The sequence below is a fragment of the Apostichopus japonicus genome, chromosome 16 (assembly GCF_037975245.1).
Source record: "Apostichopus japonicus isolate 1M-3 chromosome 16, ASM3797524v1, whole genome shotgun sequence".
In the NCBI taxonomy this organism is placed as follows: Eukaryota; Metazoa; Echinodermata; class Holothuroidea; order Aspidochirotida; family Stichopodidae; genus Apostichopus; species Apostichopus japonicus.
This window is the reverse complement of record NC_092576.1, coordinates 44,500,012-44,521,231: the sequence shown is the minus strand read 5'-3', so window position 1 is coordinate 44,521,231 and position 21,220 is coordinate 44,500,012. Positions and strand designations below refer to the sequence as shown.

The 21,220-nt window shown below is 37.9% G+C and overlaps 2 protein-coding genes across 8 annotated transcripts in view; both read left to right on the top strand.

Moving 5' to 3' along the window:
• LOC139982191 (uncharacterized) overlaps positions 1–21,220 on the top strand; it is a 297,534-nt gene that overhangs the window by 178,004 nt on the left and 98,310 nt on the right. The gene's annotated exons all lie outside the window — the stretch shown is intronic.
• The window catches only part of LOC139982193 (tRNA (cytosine(38)-C(5))-methyltransferase-like), a 76,372-nt gene that overhangs the window by 9,605 nt on the left and 45,547 nt on the right, over positions 1–21,220 (top strand). The gene's annotated exons all lie outside the window — the stretch shown is intronic.

The following is a 21,220-nucleotide window of genomic DNA, read 5'->3' as shown; positions in this document are numbered from 1 at the left end:
ACGGTGTTTCCGCACTGTTGAATTACAATTTGGGAAAGACAGTATAAATCGTTTCACTTTATGACTTTAAAGGTTGCCTAGGTCACCTACAAAAGACTAATAGTGCCATAAATCCTTATTACCAACTAAACGTGACTAGACACTTAAGGGGTTTGCAAGGGGGACCACTGCTAGCTGTTTTGAATTTGCACATGCCTAATTATGTGGTTATGTGTCAAAAAGATATCTTACCTTTTACATAAACGACACGGTCTGTCTCTCTGATGTTTCAGTAAGTGGTTGGCAAACTCTGCATGCGACTTCTTCTTTCCAGCTCCACCATCTTCAGATGAAATTTCAATTTGTTCTTTCGTTGTATCCAAGAAGGAAACGAATCTAAAAGGTACACTCTTGTGCCCTCCCGTTTTGCCCGATCGAGACTATAGGCACGTTTTGCTGGAGGATTATCGCTCGGAGGTCTTCCTCTTGGAGTCTTGGTCGTTTAGGAGGAGCTAGGTGCACCCACTCCATCACTCTCCATAGCTATAACGGCTAGTGTAGATTGAACATACTACACGATAGTGCACATACTGTTTAGGTCTAGTGGTGCTTAGATGGGTACACACGGCGTATACACTAGTGTGTACAATATCCTACGCACATCGTCTATCGAAACTTTCCGGCAACGGTTTTCCGAGCTTGGTAGCCCAATAACCGCACTGAATTAATTGTACCGTTTGTACGACTCCCACCATAAATCACGATATCTGGCCATTAAATAAACCTGCAGTTGAGAGATTGCTGCTCCTCCCAGACAAAATAAATATAGGATCTGCTTGACCATCGGCTCCTTTTGTCATCAAATTGAGTTTGTTTATATTATAAATTCACAGAACAAATGCTCAAATCCTTTATTACGCAATATCCTTTTAAGTTATTTATGAATAATCAATAAATAAGCAGATTCTCGTATTCTGTGAGTTTCATCAAAAAGTCCAACACAATCCCCGCTGTCGTGCTGTAGTTTAAATATACATGTTCAGAGATTGCTGCTCCACCAAGAGAAATAAATATAAACGTACTTTCTCTTGACCATAGATTCCTTTCGTCATCAATTGAGTTGGTTTGTGTGATGAATTAATAAGCTGAAACGCTTAAGTCGCTAATACCGTTACAGTTAATAATGGGTAATCAATATATTACCAAATGCACGTATTATGTGTTATGTAACAACAAGGTTCTACACAATCCCCGCTGTCATGCTATAGTTGAAAAACACTTGTTGGGCGAATACTGATCCAACAATAATATAAATATGTATGTGCTCCTGCTTGACCATAGACTTCTTTCGTCATCAAATAAAAAATTCACAAAAAAAAGAAGCTCAAGTCCTTCATGGCAAAAATTCCATTTAAAGTCAATAATGGGTAATCAATATTATAATTGATGCTTGTTTTCTGTGATATTTCATCACAAAGTTCAACACAACCCCCGCTGTCGTGCTGTAGTTTAAATATACATGTTCAGAGATTGCTGCTCCACCAAGATAAATAAATATAAACGTGCTTTCTCTTGAACATAGACTCCTTTCGTCATCAAGTGAGTTGAATTGTGTGATAAATTCACAGATAATAAGCTGAAACGCTTAAGTCGCTAATACCGTTACAGTTAATAATGGGTAATCAATGTATTACCAAATGCACGTATTATGTCTTATTTAACAACAAGGTTCTACACAATCCCCGCTGTCATGCTACAGTTGAAAAACACTTGTTGAGCGAATACTGATCCAACAATAGGCCTAATATAAATATGAATGTGCTGCTGCTTGACCATAGACTTCTTTCGACATCAAATCTAAAATTCACAGAAAAAAAAGAAGCCCAAGTCCTTCATGACAAAAATTCCATTTAAAGTCAATAATGGGGAATCAATGTTATAATTGATGCTTGTTTTCTGTGATATTTCATCACAAAGTTCAACACAATTCCCCGCTGTCGTGCTGTAGTTTAAATATACATGTTCAGAGATTGCTGCTCCACCAAGAGAAATAAATATAAACGTGCTTTCTCTTAACCATAGACGCCTTTTGTCATCAATTGAGTTGGTTTGTGTGATAAATTCACAGATAATAAGCTGAAACGCTTAAGTCGCTAATACCGTTACAGTTAATAATGGGTAATCAATGTATTACCAAATGCACGTATTATGTCTTATTTAACAACAAGGTTCTACACCATCCCCGCTGTCATGCTATAGTTGAAAAACACTTGTTGAGCGAATACTGATCCAACAATAATATAAATATGTATGTGCTCCTGCTTGACCATACACTTCTTTCGTCATCAAACAAAATTCACAGAAAAAGAGAAGCTGAAGTCCTTCATGGCAAAAATTCCATTTAAAGTCAATAATGGGTAATCAATGTTATAATTGATGCATGTTTTCTGTGATATTTCATCACAAAGTTCAACACAATCCCCGCTGTCGTGCTGTAGTTTAAATATACATGTTCAGAGATTGCTGCTCCACCAAGAGAAATAAATATAAACGTGCTTTCTCTTAACCATAGACGCCTTTTGTCATCAATTGAGTTGGTTTGTGTGATAAATTCACAGATAATAAGCTGAAACGCTTAAGTCGCTAATACCGTTACAGTTAATAATGGGTAATCAATGTATTACCAAATGCACGTATTATGTCTTATTTAACAACAAGGTTCTACACAATCCCCGCTGTCATGCTACAGTTGAAAAACACTTGTTGAGCGAATACTGATCCAACAATAGGCCTAATATAAATATGAATGTGCTGCTGCTTGACCATAGACTTCTTTCGACATCAAATCTAAAATTCACAGAAAAAAAAGAAGCCCAAGTCCTTCATGACAAAAATTCCATTTAAAGTCAATAATGGGTAATCAATGTTATAATTGATGCATGTTTTCTGTGATATTTCATCACAAAGTCCAACACAATCCCCGCTGTCGTGCTGTAGTTTAAATATACATGTTCAGAGATTGCTGCTCCACCAAGAGAAATAAATATAAACGTGCTTTCTCTTGACCATAGACTCCTTTCGTCATCAATTGAGTTGGTTTGTGTGATAAATTCACAGATAATAAGCTGAAACGCTTAAGACGCTAATACCGTTACAGTTAATAATGGGTAATCAATGTATTACCAAATGCACGTATTATGTGATATTTAACAACAAGGTTCTACACAATCCCCGCTGTCATGCTATCGTTAAAAAACACTTGTTGAGCGAATACTGATCCAACAATAATAGCCTATAAATATGTATGTGCTCCTGCTTGACCATACACTTCTTTCGACATCAAATCTAAAATTCACAGGATTAGAAGCTGAAGTCCTTCATGACAAAAATTCCATTTAAAGTCAATAATGGGTAATCAATGTTATAATTGATGCATGTTTTCTGTGATATTTCATCACAAAGTTCAACACAATCCCCGCTGTCGTGCTGTAGTTTAAATATACATGTTCAGAGATTGCTGCTCCACCAAGAGAAATAAATATAAACGTGCTTTCTCTTGAACATAGACTCCTTTCGTCATCAAGTGAGTTGAATTGTGTGATAAATTCACAGATAATAAGCTGAAACGCTTAAGTCGCTAATACCGTTACAGTTAATAATGGGTAATCAATGTATTACCAAATGCACGTATTATGTCTTATTTAACAACAAGGTTCTACACAATCCCCGCTGTCATGCTACAGTTGAAAAACACTTGTTGAGCGAATACTGATCCAACAATAGGCCTAATATAAATATGAATGTGCTGCTGCTTGACCATAGACTTCTTTCGACATCAAATCTAAAATTCACAGAAAAAAAAGAAGCCCAAGTCCTTCATGACAAAAATTCCATTTAAAGTCAATAATGGGTAATCAATGTTATAATTGATGCTTGTTTTCTGTGATATTTCATCACAAAGTTCAACACAATTCCCCGCTGTCGTGCTGTAGTTTAAATATACATGTTCAGAGATTGCTGCTCCACCAAGAGAAATAAATATAAACGTGCTTTCTCTTAACCATAGACGCCTTTTGTCATCAATTGAGTTGGTTTGTGTGGTAAATTCACAGATACTAAGCTGAAACGCTTAAGTCGCTAATACCGTTACAGTTAATAATGGGTAATCAATGTATTACCAAATGCACGTATTATGTCTTATTTAACAACAAGGTTCTACACCATCCCCGCTGTCATGCTATAGTTGAAAAACACTTGTTGAGCGAATACTGATCCAACAATAATATAAATATGTATGTGCTCCTGCTTGACCATACACTTCTTTCGTCATCAAACAAAATTCACAGAAAAAGAGAAGCTGAAGTCCTTCATGGCAAAAATTCCATTTAAAGTCAATAATGGGGAATCAATGTTATAATTGATGCTTGTATTCTGTGATATTTCATCACAAAGTCCAACACAATCCCCGCTGTCGTGCTGTAGTTTAAATATACATGTTCAGAGATTGCTGCTCCACCAAGAGAAATAAATATAAACGTGCTTTCTCTTGACCATAGACTCCTTTCGTCATCAATTGAGTTGGTTTGTGTGATAAATTCACAGATAATAAGCTGAAACGCTTAAGACGCTAATACCGTTACAGTTAATAATGGGTAATCAATGTATTACCAAATGCACGTATTATGTGATATTTAACAACAAGGTTCTACACAATCCCCGCTGTCATGCTATCGTTAAAAAACACTTGTTGAGCGAATACTGATCCAACAATAATAGCCTATAAATATGTATGTGCTCCTGCTTGACCATACACTTCTTTCGACATCAAATCTAAAATTCACAGGATTAGAAGCTGAAGTCCTTCATGACAAAAATTCCATTTAAAGTCAATAATGGGTAATCAATGTTATAATTGATGCATGTTTTCTGTGATATTTCATCACAAAGTTCAACACAATCCCCGCTGTCGTGCTGTAGTTTAAATATACATGTTCAGAGATTGCTGCTCCACCAAGAGAAATAAATATAAACGTGCTTTCTCTTAACCATAGACGCCTTTTGTCATCAATTGAGTTGGTTTGTGTGATAAATTCACAGATAGTAAGCTGAAACGCTTACTAGTCGCTAATACCGTTACAGTTAATAATGGGTAATCAATGTATTACCAAATGCACGTATTATTTGATATTTAACAACAAGGTTCTACACAATCCCCGCTGTCATGCTATAGTTGAAAAACACTTGTTGGGCGAATACTGATCCAACAATAATATAAATGCTCCACCAAGAGAAATAAATATAAACGTGCTTTCTCTTGGCCATAGACTCCTTTCGTCATCAATTGAGTTGGTTTGTGTGATAAATTCACAGATAATAAGCTGAAACGCTTAAGTCGCTAATACCGTTACAGTTAATAATGGGTAATCAATGTATTACCAAATGCACGTATTATGTCTTATTTAACAACAAGGTTCTACACCATCCCCGCTGTCATGCTATAGTTGAAAAACACTTGTTGAGCGAATACTGATCCAACAATAATATAAATATGTATGTGCTCCTGCTTGACCATACACTTCTTTCGTCATCAAACAAAATTCACAGAAAAAGAGAAGCTGAAGTCCTTCATGGCAAAAATTCCATTTAAAGTCAATAATGGGGAATCAATGTTATAATTGATGCTTGTATTCTGTGATATTTCATCACAAAGTCCAACACAATCCCCGCTGTCGTGCTGTAGTTTAAATATACATGTTCAGAGATTGCTGCTCCACCAAGAGAAATAAATATAAACGTGCTTTCTCTTGACCATAGACGCCTTTTGTCATCAATTGAGTTGGTTTGTGTGATAAATTCACAGATAATAAGCTGAAACGCTTAAGTCGCTAATACCGTTACAGTTAATAATGGGTAATCAATGTATTACCAAATGCACGTATTATGTCTTATTTAACAACAAGGTTCTACACAATCCCCGCTGTCATGCTATAGTTGAAAAACACTTGTTGAGCGAATACTGATCCAACAATAATATAAATGCTCCACCAAGAGAAATAAATATAAACGTGCTTTCTCTTGGCCATAGACTCCTTTCGTCATCAATTGAGTTGGTTTGTGTGATAAATTCACAGATAATAAGCTGAAACGCTTAAGTCGCTAATACCGTTACAGTTAATAATGGGTAATCAATGTATTACCAAATGCACGTATTATGTCTTATTTAACAACAAGGTTCTACACAATCCCCGCTGTCATGCTATAGTTGAAAAACACTTGTTGAGCGAATACTGATCCAACATTAATATAAATATGTATGTGCTCCTGCTTGACCATAGACTTCTTTCGACATCAAATCTAAAATTCACAGGAATAGAAGCTGAAGTCCTTCATGACAAAAATTCCATTTAAAGTAAATAATGGGTAATCAATGTTATAACTGATGCATGTTTTCTGTGATATTTCATCACAAAGTTCAACACAATCCCCGCTGTCCTGCTGTAGTTTAAATATACATGTTCAGAGATTGCTGCTCCACCAAGAGAAATAAATATAAAAGTGCTTTCTCTTAACCATAGACGCCTTTTGTTATCAATTGAGTTGGTTTGTATGATAAATTCACAGATAATAAGCTGAAACGCTTAAGTCGCTAATACCGTTACAGTTAATAATGGTAATCAATATATTACCAAATGCACGTATTATGTCTTATTTAACAACAAGGTTCTACACAATCCCCGCTGTCATGCTATAGTTGAAAAACATTTGTTGAGCGAATACTGATCCAACAATAATATAAATGCTCCACCAAGAGAAATAAATATAAACGTGCTTTCTCTTGACCATAGACTCCTTTCGTCATCAATTGAGTTGGTTTGTGTGATAAATTCACAGATAATAAGCTGAAACGCTTAAGTCGCTAATACCGTTACAGTTAATAATGGGTAATCAATGTATTACCAAATGCACGTATTATGTCTTATTTAACAACAAGGTTCTACACAATCCCCGCTGTCATGCTATAGTTGAAAACACTTGTTGAGCGAATACTGATCCAACAATAATATAAATATGTATGTGCTCCTGCTTGACCATAGACTTCTTTCGACATCAAATCTAAAATTCACAGGAATAGAAGCTGAAGTCCTTCATGACGAAAATTCCATTTAAAGTAAATAATGGGTAATCAATGTTATAATTGATGCTCGTATTCTGTGATATTTCATCACAAAGTTAAACACAATCCCCATTTTCATGCCGTAGTTCAAATAAATACTTGTTGAGAGATTGCTGCTACTCCCAGACAAAATAAATATATGTATTTCTGATGCTGCTGGAACGTAGACTCCTTTCAGCTTCCAGTAAAATTAGCTTGTTTTTATTATCAGGAAAAACTAAAATCGTTTACGACGACAAATCCGTGTTAGTTAAAAAGTCTATAATCCATGTAATTTTACATGTACCTTTTTTGTGATTTTTCATTGCGAAGTTCAACACAATGCCCGCTGTAATGCTTCAGTTGAAATATATACTTGTTGAGAAAATATGTATGAGCTGCTATTTGACCATATACGTTTTTCGGCATCCAATTCAATTAGCTAAAAAAAGAAAATAAGCTGAAATCCTTTACGGGGCAAATACAGTTCAATTAAGTAATGGATACTCGATATGATATAAGATGCACGTTTTCTTTGATTTTTCATCACAAAGTTCAACACAATCTCTACTTTCATGCTGTACTTGAAATATACTTGTTGAGATATCGCTGATCCTCTACGAACAAATAAATATTGATGCCACATGGTCGTATTCACATTTTGTCTCTTATTGAGTTCCGTCTGCCGTCAAGGAGTGTAAAACCATTACTTTGCTCTTAATAGTTATGCTATGGTCTGTTCATATCGAAGTCATGTAAATTGTTGTAAATACAATCCCTTTCCATCGGAATATCAACAAATGGATTCATCTTTCCTCCAAATAATAATGATTTGGCGTAAAGAAGGACATAAAGTCCACAGTCGTTACTTGTCGTCTGAAATGGAAAGTTACACTCAGATGTCATCTTAACTGGCCATTTCTGACATTCGACCGGCTTTCCTTCTAATGAGGCTCTATTTGAAATGAAACACCTGAAACGCTTCATTTCATCACTTGACGTACAGTCTTGGAGTGGATCGAGGAAATAAAGAGATTTAGTTACTAAGTTTGCCGCTAACAGGATCCAGTGCAATCCATTCTTATTGACTGGGAGGAGAACCCATGTGCAATCAACAAGTCTCTGGCTTCTGTACCATTTACGAGCTTGTACATGAGCAGGAATTCCTGAGCTCATGTGAAATGAGTTGCAGATAAAAACATTGAAATCTGCAACTTTGGTCTGAAGGAAATCAAGCTGATCGTTAATTACCTCATCATTCAGCCATGAGTTTCGTAACAACGATTCATATTTGTCACATCCGTCATTATTTGCTGAGCTCTCGTCATCGTTGATTATTAAGCTTGCGTTTTCTGATGTCTCCTTTAATGTCTTTGCTGGTCTTTCACCGAGGGTTGCATGTGGAGTTTCATGTTTTTCCAGATCGAGCTTTTTTCTGAACTTTGTTTGATCAGCACTGGGGATTTCATGCAGTTCATAGAGCCGTTTTCTAGACAGTTTTTGTGATCTGTCTTTTTCTTTTCGATTGGTTTCTCCTTGCTGCTCATTTGTTGTCACCATTCCCGCAGCATCTTTCATTCCCTTTCCCTGCTGCTTTTCTAGTTCCGTTTCCATTCTTTTAATGACCCCAGCTTCAGATCTCGACTTCATTTCATCTCTCGTTTCTCTACGGCTCCTTTTCCACTTTTCTTGCACTAATGTGGTGACTTTTTTCCCCGCCTTCCTTCGTTTCTTTACCCGGTGTTGGAGAACGAATTTGCGTTGTTGTGCTTGAATTCCGACATACATTCTTTGCACCACTTCATCAAGTCGGAGTCTGTAATTTGCCAGTGTTGTCGTCTTGAAAATTTTGTTCCATGACTCCATATAACCTTGCGTCCGCGGCGGATTGCGTATGAAGTATCTGTTACTGTCGTAATTTGCATTAATGTATGATGGCGAATGTCGAGTAAGGTCACCGAGCATTATATTGGACCAAATGGGAACTGTCGGAAGTAAATATTTTAACATCTTCTCTATGAGTTGTACCCCTCTGAATTTATTTGCCTTAAGTGTAGGATCAATGGCTTCATCTAACTTTTCTTCATTCTGTAGAGCTTCTTTTGCTTTGTCATCGACACGTTGATTTAATGCAGTAAAACTTGATGTTTCCTGCATAAGTGCTTCTTCTTCTGTGTACCTTGATGTTTGAGGTTTAACTGTCGAGGCAGAACTGTCACATCCACTGACCTCTTCGTCGCAGTTGTCAATCTTTTCATCTTCAACAGTCTTTTTTCGTTGGAACGCAGTATCGAGGATTGATTTTGTGTGGAGTTGGCACAACGCTGTATAACGTTCAGCTCGTAGTACAACACAAACGGAAAACAATAATCGCCGGTACTCTGATAAGAGGCGAACTCCTGCAAGCAGACGGAATAAGTTCATCGCAAACCATTTCTGTTCTTTCCTGTAATATTTGCGGCAATATTCTTTGCCGTCTTTCATGAAATGACTGAAGCCGGTATGTAAAATCATTCCATTTACTTCAACTGGTGATGCCTCACCATTGGCAATTTTCCAGCATCTTTCCAGGTATTGCTTGAGGGTTTCTCCTGAAAATACTTTGAGAGATGATACAAGTAATGGCAGGCTGCGGTCGCTTGAAATCAGACAGGGGGTGGCTAAATTTCTGTATCCATAAATACTCTTCTCTCTATGTCTGAAAATCTGAAGCCAGTTTGATATGGTAGGTTCAGACTGATTGATTGTAACCAGCTCGGTCACCGGGCATGGTGAGCTTTTCAGATTTTCTTCCTGTCTTGTTTGGTTCGGCATCACCATCGCATAGTAAAGATATTCTTTACTGCCGGCCTTCCAGGCTACGGACCCCGTTGCGTCCCAGTGTAACGGAACTGTTGGTGCCATTTCGTGGAACAGGCGCACTCCGGCGTCTGTGAACGTGATCACATAGCTTGGAACTGCAGATATTTGCCGGATATAATTTTTCAGGTTGAGCTTCTCTTTCACCAGGAGGCTGGTAATGAGGTCCTTGTCACTCTGAAGTCGACGTCTCCCTTCATAGCTGATTTGTTTAAAAGTTGAGCTGTCGGCACCTACTCCAGTTAGATTTCCGCTGGCGAATACACTGTCATCCATTTCCTTTAAGTTTTCCATATTTTTTCGGGACGGGCAATGATTGTTCCAAAGTTCATTTTGCAATTTCAACCTTTCCTCTGCTCGGATTGGGCGCTGTGCCGTCTCGTTAGTTGTGTGTTTGACACGACCGTAGTATTGTACACTGCATATCAGGTTTTCATCTATCGATAGTGTAGCAGATACGTTGCACGTCGGACGTCGACAACAGTATGCACTGGCGGAGAAAATAATGCTGGATGTTTTCCTACTACTCTGTTTTGCAACTCTGTGTCTTTTAAACATCAACGTACAGAATGGGTTGGATTTACGAAGCCCGTCGTAAAAGACGTTTACCCACTGCAATGGTAGTCTCGTCCCCTTCTGTTCCTTCCTCAGTTGTGTCCATGCATCTTCGTCAATCTTAAATGTAGCAGACGTTGGAATGGTCACCTCGTAAAACCTTTTGAATATGGGTGAAGCACTAAGATCGGCGAGTGTTGCGTCACTAATCGGTGTTTCTCCTTCCGCCTGCTGAACTGAATCTATGAAGAAGTTAGTTTCGTCTTGAAGAGATTGCTGTTGGCATGTTTCATTTGAAGTGTTGGGTTTGACATCTTGAGGAGAATACCCATTGACAGTTGGTGAATTGGTGTCAAATTTAGCGAAATCCGATTCATCGTTGTTACTTATTTCCACCTTTCCTGTTGTATCTAAATTCTCTGAAAGTTCATAAAATAATAAAATGCCATTCAAGGCAATGTCTGCGACGGCATTTTCAGTGGTGCAGTTTTGTACAGATTCGTCGTTAAGTTGAAACACACTACCGTTTTTTAAAACATAGGTGTAGTAGTGGCCACCCTTATCCTGTCCTCGATGAACTACAGCCGAAATAAGTTGGTAATAATAAGGTGAAAACGTTGTGTCTTCAAAGTGTACATTAGAGGATGAGATGATCATTCTTTGTATAGAATCCAGAGATGAATTACATTTATTGCCATCCCTTTGCGTGCGGTTTATATTTACAACTAAACAAGGAGGCAACTTGGCTATTTCGTAACTGTATCCTTTCAGTTGTCTTTCTCTGCATTCGGAGCAACAAATACCGTCACGAACTTCGTCTTCAAAGAGGGCAGCAATGTTCTTCACAACTTCTGGCCTGTGAGGGGTGATGGTAAGCATTGGCAGAGACTGATTTCGTTTCTCCTCGTTTCCGCAATTCAGACATGTGACTATCTCAGTTGCGAAAGTTGTAGTGACTGGCGAGATCATATTTGCAACATATTCTTGATGCAGATTGTCAAGGATGCAGTTCGAGAAAAACTCACTTGCGTCTTGCTGATCTTGGCAGTTAAGGAAAGGACCACGCACCTCGTCGGCAATAGTCTGAACAGCTTGTCTCACCGCCCTGTCACCAATTGGACGGCAGCTTTTCTCTTCTAAATTGCGAAGAATCCGTGTTAACATTTCTCCAACAGCATTGTTTGAGTTGGACCGGTTTTTAAGGATGTGACCAACGTGAGTCACCTTGACTGCCTGGACTGTCGATGCGAACCAGCATGAATTTCCGATGTTTTTAATTCCACGAGATACCGTGGGCAAGCATTTCTTGCATCTAAATGGGTCCCGTTTTACTCGGTCTGTTGTATGCGGAGACGAAGGTAAACCAACACACTTGAAATGAAACCATTGCTGACAAATATCACACTGCACATAGGGGCTGCCATCGTTGACTTGGTAGCAAATGCAGAATCTTTCACTGGAAGGAACAATCGCGTCAACTGCATCTTCCATATGATCTGTCTGAGATTCAATGTCTCCTTGATCAGCTCTTTGGCGTTCTCCCAGGTTCCCAGTTGAGCTACTGAGTACCTCATCTTCCGAGTGTGGTACGTCGGTGTATTTAGTCTCTCGTAGATCTTTAAACCACTTTTCGACCATGCCATCTTTCATATACGTCTTGTAAAGGTAGAAACTGAGACCCAATACGGTTTTTAACTTGTGCTCAGCGGGGCCTAGAAGGCTCGAAGCTACTCGGTACCAGAGGCTGTCCTGGCGACGGTGTGAATTCGCTGTTTGTGCGGCTGATGGTGTATTCCTGAAAACTGAGAAGAGACCAAAAATGAATATCAATGCATGCAGTGGTTTCAGGTAGATTATAAGGTTTCTCACAGTCCGTTTGTGACTCCTTCAGAAAGCATGCGACGTGAAAATAAATAAACTTTAATCGTTTTCTTTACTATTCTCTTTAATATAAGGCATATCATAAATACAAATTAAGTCACACCTGCACGCCCTTATAGGCATATGTGCGCAAATGTATTTTTTTTTTCCATGATCGATTTTGATACTTGTATGAATAAAGGATTTAGGGATCTGAACATTTCAAATAAAGCGTTATATTATTCGCACATTTATTTCTGCTATGCCTTATGAAGGAGCATAGTAAGAGAAACAAATAAATTGACCTTTTGAATTAAAAAAAATATCAGTGAATTTTTGGTCAACTTACAAAGACCTAACATTCAAGAACCGCAGAACGGGGTTAGGGTGGTGATCAAAGCAAGGAAAGAAGAACTACCCCCCCCCCCCCCCACATACACTTGTTTGCAAGCTATTGAGATATCTAAATTTTGTAATCGAAGTGCTTCCCTTACTCTTCATGCTGATCGATTAAAAGAATTAAAATTATTCACTGTTATTCGTGCTTGTAAAATTACTCTGCTTACTCATATTTCGAACTTGCCTTTTTCTGAGGGTATCTGCACCAATGAGTTAAAAATTGCTAAGGTCTTTCCTGATAAAAATCCTGCGGAGCCTAAATTGTTTCAAATAACCGACCTGTTTCAGTTTTACCTGCGTTTGGCACAGTTATTCATCACCAGATTTTACTTAATAAATTATATAGATATGGAGTTCGGGTTGTGGCACTCAAATTGTTTCAACTGTATCGTACAAATGGGGGAACAGTTTGCTCTTTTTAACGCAATGACTGTACTCTTCAAATATGAATATTGGCGTATTGCAAGGTTCCATATTGGGTCCTCTACTTTTCACATTAAATACCAATGGTATTAATCTAAGTCATCACGTGTCCTTCAGTTTATATTATTTGCCGACGACATAACTGTATATTATAATAGTCTCGATGTTAACGAAGCCCTTTCAATTGCATATTTGGAATTAAATCACGATCTGACAGCTTACAAAAAAAACCATCTAGAAATAATAATAACACAATGCTAGTGGTAATAAATAATATCAAAGGTGAAACTCAAATGTTTACACTAAGCCTTACGAGTACCGCAATTAACAAAAGTAATTGTACACAATTTGTAGGCGGTTAATTGATAATAAGCTCTCTTAGCAGGATCACAGAAGCAATGTTGCAGACTCTGCTTGTTGTTGGTATCATCAACAGATTAAAGTAGTACATCCCTAGATGAATGTTGTTAAAGTTCTAAGATTCGATACAGTAAGTTACTGTCGCGTATTCTTTCATGTGGCAATTGTGTACACTCCTTACACCGACTAGACTCTTTACACTGAAAAAAGGACGGCGGTACAGATTACTGCATTTCAGTGAGTACTCTGTATCAACTTTTCATCCCTTTCATTTCGAAGTTGTGTATTATATCAGCCTCAGAAGAGTGTTTTTTTAGGAGATCAACAAAATCACTGAGATTTTAGAGATCAGCTTTATTTGCCCCAATTATAGCACGATATAGCTAGGAAGTTTTGTGATTACGTATCGACCTCAGGCTCTATAATTAGCCTGCATAGCTTCTTTACACCATGAGGCTCTTTGTGTAAACACTGTGGAAATATGTTCATGTCTACAGTGTAGTTAATCATACAGCGTTCACACAAAGACCCTCATACAAGAAAAATATGTGGCAGGAGTTGCATACTAATTGGTCAAAAGAGGTCATTTTACGACCAAGGCAGGTCGATTCCGTAATCTCAAGAAACTTTTCCATGATAGGGTGCTATAGTTGGGGTCTATACAGCAGACCTTTAAACTTGTAAGAAAGTTTAATACTCTTCCACTTCAAACGTGTGATTAACAGGTTTCCAACTTTAATGAATAGCCCTTTTAGATTCTCGGATTCTCGGGTAACAATTTTCAGAAATGGGGAAATCTTGCACAATACAAATTAGAGAAAAATGCTTTCATCCAGGGTTTTTGCCGACAAGGTCACAGCTATGTCCACTATTAACATTAAAACGGCTGTAAGCAGTAATTAAGATTGCGCAGTTCTTGCACGTGCCACGTGTGTGACAAACAGTACTAAAACTGCCAACAAGACTACGAACACGTTTTTATGCGATATTTTAAATATTTCGCAACGCAAAGTCTCGCATAATAATTTATAAACGTTGATACCTCTCATTATATTTTGAACTACTTCTGATATGTGATTATCGCGTTACCTAGAGTTGAAAATTTCATATTTGAATTTAGCTACTGGCGGCTGGTAACAGTATTGTAGGTCATGTTCTAGCCTCCTGCCGTCATCGATATCCAGCAGTGCTGTGTCGTTTACACGTTTAAACGTGTTAACGAACGAAACATCGTTTAAACGTTTAATAAAACCTGATGAACGTTTAAACGAAACTATGATATCAACTGAAAATTAAATTACTGGCAAAAATCGCGTATCAATTCCCGTGTTTATTTTGTCTGTACGCGAAATAACAACACAACTTACGATCAGTCGAATCATAAACCGCGAACGTAATCCTACTATTGTTACCCCCGATGTATCCGGCGATATGAATGGCTAGTATTCACTACATTTCTGATGTATAAATAACAGATTACTCGGCGCTAAAAGTTTCAACGCCACGAGATTACGTAGAGTCTGCAACATCCTGGTACTTTGAGATCTGATTGTTCGCGAACTCGCAAGCTACAGTACGCTCACGTATATGGCAAGTCATGTGGGACAAACACCGCATAATATATACGCGTATTAATTCGAATATATACGCGTATTAATTCAAATATATATGTGTTGTACATGTGTAAAGTTTCGCTTTTTGGAGCGATCTCACGAGCCCGCTGTAGCATTTATCGTTGGTATATGTACACAGCAAGAGCGGAAATGTGTTTTCGTGTATATTCTAATTAATCCGTGCATATGTTGGATTTAATCCCCATATGTATTCTATTTAATACGTGAATATATTCGAATTAATACGTGTATATATTCGAATTTATACGTATATACTCGAATAAATACCCGGATATATTTGGGCCATATATGATTGGCTAATAATATAAACGCGTATATATTCCAATTAATACGCGTATAATTTACGATTAATACGCTGATATATTATGCAGTGTTTGTCCCACATGGCTTGCCATACACGTACAACTGGACATATGTACGCGCACAGAAACGTATTAAGACGTATAAACACCTTACCACCTGAAGAAAACCGTCTTTTATAAATTAAAGTACCTTAAAGTACTTTACATTTGATACAAAAGTTACTTCTACAACAGCTTCCCAAAATTTGTGTGTGTCGCAATAGGTTAAATTTTAACCGCGCACAACTTTCATTACCATCAATATTTTGCATATTACACCAACATTTACACTCGGCGTCCAGATGGCGGGAACATGTACCATCATTTTCAATGTGTTGCGTCGTTCCCATGGTGTGGTGACCTTGGGCAAGTTCGAATGTCGATGACCTACTTATGTTCCGTGACCAACGTCAATGGGAATTATGTGTGTAAAAACTCCTGTTTTCCACGTGTTATATATATAGAAGTTTTGCGTAAGCGGAGCGAATTTCGGGGCGGCTCCTTGATTGTGAGGAAGCACTTATCTAAAGATCAATATTTGTGAAAAATATCGTAAGGTTTTTCTTCAGAAAATATTTTTGATCAGTTATTGGAATCTCAATGTTTTAAGAAGTACTGGGTCTAAACGTTATCACTGCATTTTGGGGAAGTCAGATCTTCAAGTGCAAAATATTGTTTTTCCCTTTAAAGTTGTCGTGGTTTTCTTGCGAGGTGTATACGGCGTATCTTTCGATGTAGCCTAAGAGGTAGGATCGGCCAAGGCCTACCTAGTCTAAACATGAACCTGATATCCGGTCCGGCCGAACTATCCGGCCGGATAGTGAGCAATTATCCGGTTCCGGTCGGATATTTTTCAAAATCCGGCTGGATCTTTTTCAAAATCTGGTCGGATCTTGTTCAAAATCTGGCCTGAATTATTCCTTAAAAAGGTGTTGGTATTAACTTAAGTCGATGGAAACTATTTCCAAAAATTAATAAAAGCATTCAAAGTAAGGAAAAATTAGGTTTAACATGTTTAATTTAATTTTCTCAATGGTCTGACCCACTGTTTCTAAAGATCAACCAAAATAATACAACTACTGTTATAATATGAAGTTATATACAACAAATACAGTTTGCAGTGAAATAATTTCTTGCAGCCTTCATCAGTTTAATAATATTGTTCAGTTAAAATAGACCATATACTTATCAGTCAAACTACTGTTCCATTGAATCTTTACTTTCCCATTATTGTTTTCTCTGAATTTTTATGTGTGAAACAATCTCTTATATGGTTAAATACGTCTGAATTGTTTTCAATTCCACAAAAACCACTTCATCTTAAAGTTCATTCTTAAACCTTAAAATAACTTTAATTCTCGTCAAAGACGATTAAATCCAGAGCTGATAATGAAAACAATTTCAAAAGTAACCTTTCTACAGTTATCAAACAGAGACAAGTATCTTCATAAGCATAGACGTACGAGGCGGGGGGGGGGGCAGGGGGGCAGACTGCCCCCCCCCCCCCCAAATTTCCAGGGGACAAGAAATTCGGGCAAAAGTCCTGAAAATTTCGGGCAGCCTAAGAGGAGAAAAAAAATATATATATATATATTTTTTTTTCTCCTCTCAGGCCGAATTTTTCAGGACTTTTGCCCGAATTTCTTGTCCTCTGGAAATATATATTTATATATAAATATGCAGTAGCTTGCCCGAATCTTTTTCAAATTTTTGCCCGACAATTCCATGATTTTCTTTATTTAGCATCATGATGCCCGAATATTTCCGTGTAACACCACCGTAAGCGCAGTTCATCTGGGCTACCACGCTTTTTGCACGATCAATTTTTTTCTAACTAGTCAATTGTATACCTGGACCAAGGGTGGCGGAACCGGGGGGCACAGGGGGCACGTGCCCCCCACTTTTCCTCAGGTTAAAAATGTGCCTTTTTTTCTACATAAAGTGCCTCAAGTTAGCAAGAGGCCAGGGAACCAGAATGAACACTCGGGAAGGGCCGTTTCCGGCCATCTGAGGGGTTTGTAAAACCAAAAATTTTATGGTACGCTCCGCGCCAACCGATGGTGGCGCTCCGCTCAGATAGTCGTGCATACAACTTTGCAAATCCTGGCTAAGCCCGTGACTTTTAATGAATTTCTGGGGTCACCCTCAAAGCTATTTCGAATGGAAAAAATTTGTTAAGATATTAACAAGAAAAAACTCTAATTCGGAAGATTCCTACATTAGCAACTAGCATGATTTCACCTCATTTTGTCTCAAAAAAAACCATGTTCTTTGTTTCCCAATTTGCGCATTGGATATTGCAGTGCTAGTATGCATATTTTCCTTTAGGGGGGGGGGGGGGGCGTTGATGGAGTGATGTGTACACACAAATAAGATAATACAATACAAGATATAAAGGGTACTAAATATAAGGCTGTATCATTCCAATCGAATTTATGCAAAGTGCCCTTTGATGTCGGTGCCCCCCCCCCCCCCAAATTAAAAGTACTTCCGCCGCCCTTGACCTGGACATCCCCGACATGAGTGTATATAAGAAACATTTTCTTTTTCATGGCTGGTGGGAGGGGGGGGAGGAGTGCCTACAAGCCTAGAAGTACATGTTTATCATATTCTTTGTTATATTTTATACTTTTTTGTGAGACAAATTGCAGTCTCACCCGACACAGCGACATTATCCCGCCTACGTGTCGTTGAACAATGTATGTTTTTCTGGAGGTAGCTGAGTTCTGTGTTAAAATCATAAATAAGGTAACTAAATAGGAGCTTAAAAAATATACTGTCCCATTTTTCCCCTTCAAAGTGATGTTACCATTTTTTTTCCTTCTAATTTACCAAATTTTTGGGGAAGTGTAAATTTCTAAAACGTGAGATTATAAAATAAAGAATGTTTAGATGCAACTTGCAAGGCCTCAGAAGTGCCGTTTCCGGCAATCTGAGAGGCATTGTTTGCCAAAAATTTGTTTGTACGCTACGTGCCAACCGATGGTGGCGCTCCGCTTAGATAGTGTCACGGGAACTTTCGGGCACAAAAGTTCTGCCCCCCAAACTGAAATGGTCCCGTACGCCTATGTTCATAAGTAGTATGCATGTATTTTTGCCAGCAAACAAATTTACATACTGTATCAAGCTTGTCAACAATTATATTGTAGTTATTTTATTAAAGAATGAAGATTTCACCACTTCAAGTAATATTTAATCTCATAAATGGGGTCTTAGTTTCACCTTCTTTATAATATGCGTATACCTCACCTAAGATTTGCTCCTTGTTTCATACTTTTATTTCTTATTAATGATTTTCTCTTGTGTAATGAAAAAATCCGGTTCCGTCCGGATCCAAAAATTGGGATCCGGTGCATCCCTAACCTAGACTACCATGTCCTCATAGATTGTTACCTTCATTCAACTTAATGCATAACGGGAGGAACTCGTATAAATAGTAACAAATTGGGGCACATTGTCGTAATTAATATAGTTTCCTTGCTAAAGTTGTTGCACTGATTGTATCGATCGTTTGTGCTCCTTGTAGCGCTGTTTTCTTTGTGACTCTTATTCTTATCGGCTTCAGTATATGATAACTCTGTGGTTGAATAGTTTGGAAAGTCATTAATTGGGCTTGGTGCGATACTGAGTTTACCGACTCTTTTCTTCATCACAGTTTATTCTAACCCATAGAAGCAGGGGCGGCGATTTGTTTCAAATATTGGGGGGGGGGGGGATTATTCTTATCGGCCTAAGTATATGCTAACTCTGTGGTTGAATATTTTGGAAAGTCATATAATTGGGCTTGGTGCGATTCTGAGTTTACCGACTCTTTCCTTCATCACAGTTTATTCTAACCCATAGAAACAGGGGCAGCGATTTGTTGCAAATATTGTTGGGGGAGGGGGGGGGGCATTTGCTTGTGCGCAGGCGCGTAGGATTTTCTAAACCGAGAGGCGCGAATTACTATCAGCGTACAAGAAATTTCTGGTTTCGATAGCCCCCCAGATCACCGGAAAAGGCACTTCTCGGGCTTGAAAATGACCAACCAGATGTACACTTTTGCCTGAGAACCAAGTTTTTCCCAATATTTTTTTTTAACCATAACCTTTTTCAAGATTGTCACCAGTCACACACCATGTTCGACCTCATCGCATCTCCTGTGGGTCATTGCATTTGTAGGTAGTAATACGTAATGGCCCACCATACCCGTAAGAGTATCCAGTCAAAACGTCCCTTCACCAAAACGTCCCCGCTTTTTTAAGACCAAAACGTCCCGCAGTCAAAACGTCCCCGTGAGTCAAAACGTCCCCGCTTTTATAATCAGTTGGAATGCAATAGTGGATGTTTCTAGTTTAAATCAAAGAGTAAGGATAAGTATAGTTTAGGTTGAAAACACAGTATTTAGGAGTGGGAAGTGCCGGGTATGAGTGCAGAAAGAAAAAAATTTGAGTATAATTTTCTTTGGTAAGATAATATAAATAGAAAAGGGAATGCAAGAGGGCTGTAGTGTAATAGGATTTTTTTAAACACAAGTTGGTTTCCGAATAAATATATACGATATTGAGGGAAAGGAATAAAACTTTTTTTTTAATGTACAACAAGTTTCTTTTGGAATATGCGAGACGAGCTGGATGAAAGTAATTTATATTTTTCTACAGCACATACGTTTACTTTTTTTTTCTGAAGACACTTTATATTTTTGATTTTCGTGATTCTTGGCCTATTTTTCTACCCTTTTCCAGAATTTATTCTGCCTTCTTATTTTTGGATGGTCTAGAAGGGGGACTACGGCTAAAGCCCCCAGCGCCCTCTCCCGTCTCTGCCCTCCCTAATTATAATGATATTTAATAATGTTACTTTGTAATATTATTTGAAAATAACAAAATAAGATAATAAAAGGGAAGGGAATACAAGAGGTTATGAGTTTTTTTTTTACTTTTGGAATGAACATATACACGATGTTCCCCCGGTTTTATTCGGTGTCCCTTTGTTTTTGCTTTTTCCGAGTACTTTTTTTCCGACATAGTCCTTGATTTATTAATTATAACTTAAAATTAATATATATTCACAATTGTGAATGAATGTGATAGACGGGGGACGTTTTGACCAACAGGGACGTTTTGACCAACGGGGACGTTTTGACCAAAAGCGGGGACGTTTTGGTAAAGGGACGTTTTGACTGGTAGGCATTTTTAGTACATGATCGTGTATTTGTAGTACGTGATCGTAAGTTTTCAGTACATGATCGTACAAAATGAGATCATCATTAACATCATCATATGTTGTGGTCCTTTTCGCGTTCCATAAAATCAGGACAGTCTATTGGAATTCAACTGGACGAACTCGTAAAAAAAAACTTTTTGTTTCTTGTAATGGTATTCTTTTAAGTATTGTTTTAATACATATCGTTGCACTTACCTTCCTGTATGCTATTCAAAACTTCCTCTTCGGAATAATCATGGCGTTTAAAAAACGGCATGTTGGCCCAATTAAAATGAACACAGTTCTAAATTATGCCAACGTGATAGTGTAACGGTTGCACACTTTGAGTAATATCCCTCCGAAGTTACTCCTACATATCTTGCTCAATATACAGTAGTTTACATAGTTACCGGTATAGTAACTACATTTTTTCCAAAAACGAATGTGCGGCTGAGTCTATCAAAAGTGATAAA